The sequence below is a fragment of the Penaeus monodon genome, chromosome 1 (assembly GCF_015228065.2).
Source record: "Penaeus monodon isolate SGIC_2016 chromosome 1, NSTDA_Pmon_1, whole genome shotgun sequence".
In the NCBI taxonomy this organism is placed as follows: Eukaryota; Metazoa; Arthropoda; class Malacostraca; order Decapoda; family Penaeidae; genus Penaeus; species Penaeus monodon.
The window spans coordinates 25,111,100-25,117,963 of record NC_051386.1 but is presented as its reverse complement, the minus strand read 5'-3'; the positions used below and the strand labels follow the sequence as shown (position 1 = coordinate 25,117,963).

General features: G+C 37.1%; 1 protein-coding gene across 1 annotated transcript in view; it reads left to right on the top strand.

Moving 5' to 3' along the window:
- Window positions 1-769: 769 nt before the first annotated feature.
- The window catches only part of LOC119572205 (GPI transamidase component PIG-S-like), a gene marked incomplete in the record, with an annotated part of 85,466 nt that continues 79,371 nt past the window's right edge, over window positions 770-6,864 (top strand). The window contains 1 exon segment of the mRNA XM_037919183.1: window positions 770-919.

The following is a 6,864-nucleotide window of genomic DNA, read 5'->3' as shown; positions in this document are numbered from 1 at the left end:
GCCATCCGTGTAGTATGTTCTGCTACCCGGAGTAGTGATTGTTGCAATGACCCTCTGGGTACCTTGTTCTGAAAGCCCTGAGATTATATGACTCCGCCCCCATAAATAGGGGCTGAGTCCTAGGAAGGTGTAGCACTATAGTTTTTGACAGCGAAAGTAAGGCCTAAGGACCCTGCAGTAAAACCTATTATTATTTATTATTATTATATCATCATCATCATCATCATCATCATCATCATCATCATCATCATCATCATCATCATCATCATCATCATCACCATCATCATCATCATTATTATCATTACTGTTGTTATTATTGGTATTATTATTATTATTATTATTATTATTATTATTATTATTATTATTATTATTATTATTATTACTGTTATTACCATTATTAATATTATTATTACTACTACTATTATTATCATTATTATTATCATCATTTTTCCATTAACTTTTTTTTTTTTTTTTTTTTTTTTTTTTTTTTTTTTTGAAAGCTTCATTTTCATAATCACTATCTGCTGTTATGTGGTACATACAAACTTTTAACGGTCGTAGTCCCTGCTTCACTGTAAACAAATCGATGACTGAGTGTAATATCTAGGAGGTAAAGCTTTTTGTTTTTTTCCATACTAGACACCGTAGCGATAACAATGTCTCACTGAACTTCCCAAGAAAACAATATGGAAAACATACATTTTGATCCAGGGGAAGACTCTGATATACATAAAGAAAAAGAAACACCACAAAAAAGCAAAAGGAAAAAGAATTCGGAAAACGAAGAAGAATGAATTTCAAAACTCCCGCGAAATGAAAATGAACAACATTTAAAGTTCCCGCCAAACCAGAAGGCCGACGGTTTTCACCGAGCTGAAGAACAACAACAAACACCATCAGCTGAGATTGTCACTGAAATGCAAGTAGAAACCCCCCAGAATGTACTACTAGCTCAGTTGAATGGGACCTCATATACCTCAAACTTTAACAATCCGGTCAAACCAACAGACGCCATAAATTCATCAGAATTCCAATAGTATATATTAGAAAACAAACTAAGAGTTCTCGGAACAGGCAAAGCAATAAGGTTTGAGGTATATGACCTAACAAAGATAAGACCATTGAATAAAAAAAAAAAAAAAAACTAGGAAATTGTAAAGTTATTTGCAAACAGCCAGCTTCCAGCAAAAACACAGGCTGTTCCTACGGAACTATATTCCCTGTAGAAACAGACCTGAATTTAGACTTCTTAAAAAATAAAATCAGAACATTAGGGGGACAAAATTCATACCATTGAAGTAATAAGAATAAAGAAGGAAAGCAAAGTAATAAACAGCACAGATAAATGGATCAAAACAAAATCCTTACACTAACTTTTCAAGGGAAACTCCCAGAAAGTTGTCATAGGGCATCTCTCATACCAAGTTCGGTAATACACATTCCCAATTCCAAGTGCTATAACTGTCAAAGATACGGTCATGGCACCATAACATGCAAAAATAGACAAAGGTGCAGTAAATGCAGTGGTTTCAATCACATGTACAAAGATTGCAAAAATGACCCATACTGTTTTTACTGCAAGGAGGATCACACACCAATAGACACAAATTGTAAATTCCATAAAATTGCACAAGACATAAATAAAAACACTACACCAAATAACCAAGAAGGGGGCATGTACGTACATACCATGGTGTATGTATGGCCATGCCATGAGTTTTTTTTTTTTGTTACAATTATAGCAAAATAATATTTGTTTGGTACTGAAAATGTGATTAAGTAGTTTTTAAAACTTTTTCTCATTTTTCTTATACTATGCATTTCATAAAGGCTTCTCGGGCTTCCGAGGTTAGCGTAAAAAAATTACGTCGATAACCGACTACAGAGATATTATATAGTATTCACAAAGTGATGATGTAAAACCACGTGAAAATACCAATATGTATTAAAAAAAAAGAAAAAAAAAATCACATATTTATTAAAACACTGGAAGTGATAATATGAATCTGTTGAAACTAAAATTATCTTATAATATAACTTAAAAGTTTCAACTCCGTGATGCCAACCACTGCTTATTTTATTCAGACTATAGAGTATATATAACAACAAAAATATCCTACAGTCTTGATTTATCAGGAAATATGGCAAATAGAGACCTTAGAAAATAATAATTTTGAAAATACAACATAGGCTCCCCCCCCCCCCCAATCCCTTGCCCGTTGTTGTCGTGGGGGGGCTTAGGAGGCGGAGACTGGGACCCAATGATGGGGAACTCCCCAACCTTGGGACTCAGCCCTCGACTCAACTAATTTTGCATGGTCTTTTTTTCCCACTTTTCGTTTCTGTCCCTTCACCAAACCCTTCTGCTATCCACCTCCTAAGGTGTGAGAGCCGTGCTGAAAGGATGAAAGGCTGACTTTGTGCCAGTCCTGAACGGCCTGAGGGAGCCATGGGCACGGTATTCCCCTGATTTAGTTACCTAGCCCTTACCCCTCAAGGGGACCCTGAGGGGTGGACTGTTTTTATCCCCAACATAACCCAGGCTTGCCATGGCCAGTAATGAAAACATATCCCCACTATTAGGGGCAATGAGGCATGTCCCTTTATCAAATAGCCCCAACGATGTAAACCCACCCGATTCCCTGACCCCAGGCTCTCCTTTGACCACGGCTCCGAACACTGCAATAACTACCCCCTCATCAATGCCTACTAGTACAGTAGCCAACAATCAACCCTTAAGGAACATTTCCACTCTCCCAGCATGCTCAACTTCAACACCTCTACCCCCACAACTCCAACATCAACCACCCCATCCTCCCTTATTAACCCATTGCCGACGGGTGGCATGTACGCACATGCCATGGCATGGTGGGACCATCTGCTGGGGACAAGTATGCACATGCCATAGAGTATGTATGGACAAGCCATGAGTTTTTTTTTGTTACAATCACGGCAAAAGATTATTTTTTTGCCAGTGAAAGTGTGATTAAATCGGTTTTAACACTTTCTCATTTTTACCATGCAACAAAAAAAAAAATGCAACAAGCCGACGATTTCAACTCCATGATGCCGCACACTGCTTATTTTATTCGGACTATAGACCGAATAATGATCAACTATGGAGTCTATATAGCAACAAAAATACCCTTCAGTCTCGATTTATCAGGAAGTTTAGCAAGTAGAGACTGTAAAAAATAATGAAAACTGAAAATACAACATATCTTCATAGTATTACGAAGAAACGGCATGGGATGCTGGTATTTGGCATGAGTGGTCGCGCATGCTAGGGTGACGATATAAGCCCCCGGAAGCGAGGCCCCGGCCTCTATGAATGCTACCTGTCGGTTATGGGTTAATACCTTACAGCCTTATTGCCCACCTCTCCATAATACTACTTCCCTCAACACTACTCCATCTTCGTCACACCCCCGCCCTTCTACTACCCCTATCTCTACAACAAACTTGAATACTCTCTTTAGCGCAGCCAAATGGGACCGATTTTTCAAGATCCCTCCCACAGCTCCCTACTCTGACAACACCCTTCTCTTCCAACAATGTCTCCAAAAACAAGTAGGTAAAGTCTCTTTCTGTAGCCGACCCGACCGCTCCCGTCTTGTCACAGTAACATCCGAAAACCAAGCTATAGCATTAACAAAACTAACTGACCTATATGGTAACCCCATCCTTTCAGAACCCCATCCAACCCTCAATACTTGCACCGGAACAGTTTCAATCTCCCAGCAAATTGCCCAATCTATGACAAAGATTGGTCAGATTGTGGAGAAGACCTACTTGCCTGTCTCACAGACTATGATGCAATATCAGTACAATGCTACTCCATTCCCCCCAGAGGGCATCGAAAGAAACCCACTAACATAGCCAAAATTACCTTCCGTAGACATGACCTTCCCTTTAACGTCTACATAGGAGGAGAATCCCTCCCTGTTCGTCCATATCAACCTCCTCCACGTCTGTGCCAAAATTGTTGGCATCTAGGACACCCAGCCAAACATTGCCGTTCCACAGCCAGATGCCCACTATGTGCCCAACCTGGCCATACCCGATCTAACTGCTCTGCACAATCACGCACATGTGCCAACTGTGGCGGCCCCCATAATGTATTTTATAGGGGCTGTCCCACCTACAAGTTTGAGTCTGAGGTAGCAACTCTCAGATTCAAACTTGGACTCACACTACGTGAAGCCAGACAGGAAGCACGTCGACATGGTTTCTCTCTTACTCCTTACTCCAGTAATACTGCTCATTCTACCAATTCTCCTAAACCCACCCCCCCTACATCTAACTCCCCCTCTTCTACCTCCTACTTCCCCAGTCAAACTCTTTTGCCATCCTAAACCCAGACACTCCAATCTCTACTACAGATACTTCAATCACCACTACAACCCCAACACCTTCCCCTCTCCCTCCTCGCACTACCCGTAACAGACAGAACAAACGTTCCACCCCCTCTTCCCCTACCACACAAACACCTCCACCTTCCTTTGCCCCTACGCTTGAGACACCAATCCTCTCTCCCCCCCTCACAAAAAATCCTTTATGCCCCAAAACTCCCCGACCAACTCCTCAGAAGAAACTATTGAAAATATTTCAAGATTACTTAATGAAAACTTACACTCAACCTCCAAATCTTACAACTCCTGCTCCTTTTACACTGCAAGTAACTGCTGATATCCATCCTCCTCCTAACGATATCCCCCCTACACCCTATCCTCCTAACCCCTCCCAACACAGCCCATCCCCCGACCCCAACCCTGCCCACATTAACCCTCCCACCATCCCCTCTATCCCTTCCACTCCCTCCTTGATACACATGTGAATCCCTTATGTCACAAATATCCCCTTCCACGACCCTTTGTCTCCTAATACCCCTCCTAGTAGAACACCAACTCCCACACCTCTCCCATCTCAGACCTCTTGGTCCTTATCCCACCCTCTAGCTGCTTCCCCCTCAAAATCTCCAAAACGTACTACAATCTATATCACTAAAGTATAACTATCCTCATTGGATATTCGCGGTTTCCGCTCCCACAGACTGACCTTTGTCATATCCTTCCTCTTATAACCCATCTATTGTATGCCTTCAAGAGACCTTTCTTACACATCCTCCATACCAATCCCAATTATCATTTTGTCTCTTCCTCACATACCCTTTATGTCTCGTCCATACTTACCTCTGCTTTCCTCCACCTATCCTCCCTTGCACCGACCTCCCAACCTATCAGAGATCCTTACAGAATCCCACACTTTCTGTTTCAACAACCTATTCTCTTCCTCATACATATCCTCCACTAATCTAACTCCTTACCACACCGACTCTAACCCTTTCACTCACCAATTCCTTTGCCCAGCTTAGCACAACTAATCACTAACTCAACCACCCTTCCCTAACATTAACTATAGTGCTACATGACCTTAGATGTCTAGCACATTTATCTTGCTTTTAACCATTAACCATTAACCATTTCTAAAGACAAGCTGGAAGAAATAATCAAAAATCAATTTTACATGATAGAGAACACTATATATAAAAATTACAATAAGATATTCACAGATGGTTCCAAAATAGAAGTTGTTAACTCTACAGCAGCAGCAATTTACATTAAAGACAAAAATATCACAACAACCTGGAAATTACTAAAAGAAACCCAAATAATAGAAGCTGAGTTGTTTGCTATAAAAGAAGGATTAAGATATATTAAAAACAATAACTTGAAAAACTAGGTAATATTCACAGATTCTAAATCAGCATTACACTGCATACAAAACACAAACCCCAAATACTACAAACAAATTATATTTGAAATACAATCAACAATCCTTAGTCTAACAGAAAACATATATTATATATTATATATATATATATATATATATATATATATATATATTTTTATATAATATATTATATATTATATTATATATATAAAAATATATATATTATATATATAATATAAATATAGATATATATATATGATAATAAAATATTAATATAGTAATAGAATATATATATAAATTATTAGTATATTATATTATGATTATATAAGTAATAATATATATATAATTAATATCTAGATATATAATTATATTCTATATATATATATATATCTATTATATTATTATATTATTACTCATATATATTCGATATATCTCTTATATTATATTATATATATATACTATATATATCATATATTATCCTATATATTAGAAATCTATTCTATATACTATATATATCTATCCTTCTCTATATCTTATACTTATCTACTTGATATTCATTATATATAATATATTAGATATATATATTATATATATATCTATATACTTATTTCTTTAGATTATATATATTTATCATATTATTATATAAAATCTTATATATCTAATTACTAATATATATTATATATATTATATCTATATTCATTCTCTCTATATTATATATCTTATATCATCTATATATACATATATATATATTATATACTATATATATATATATTTATTATATATATTTTATATATATATATATACTACATACACATACATACATACATACATACATATATATACACACATACATATACACACACACACACACACACACACACACACACACACACACACACACACACACACACACACACACACACACACGCACACGCACACGCACACGCACACGCACACGCACGCACGCACTCACGCACGCACGCACGCACACGCACACACAGTTATTGCTGTTATTACCATTATTATAATTTATTACTATAATAATCATTATTATTATCATCATTATTTCCATTAACATTTTGTTTTGTTTTGTAATCAGCTTCATTGTCAACATCACTGGCTTCTTTTTTC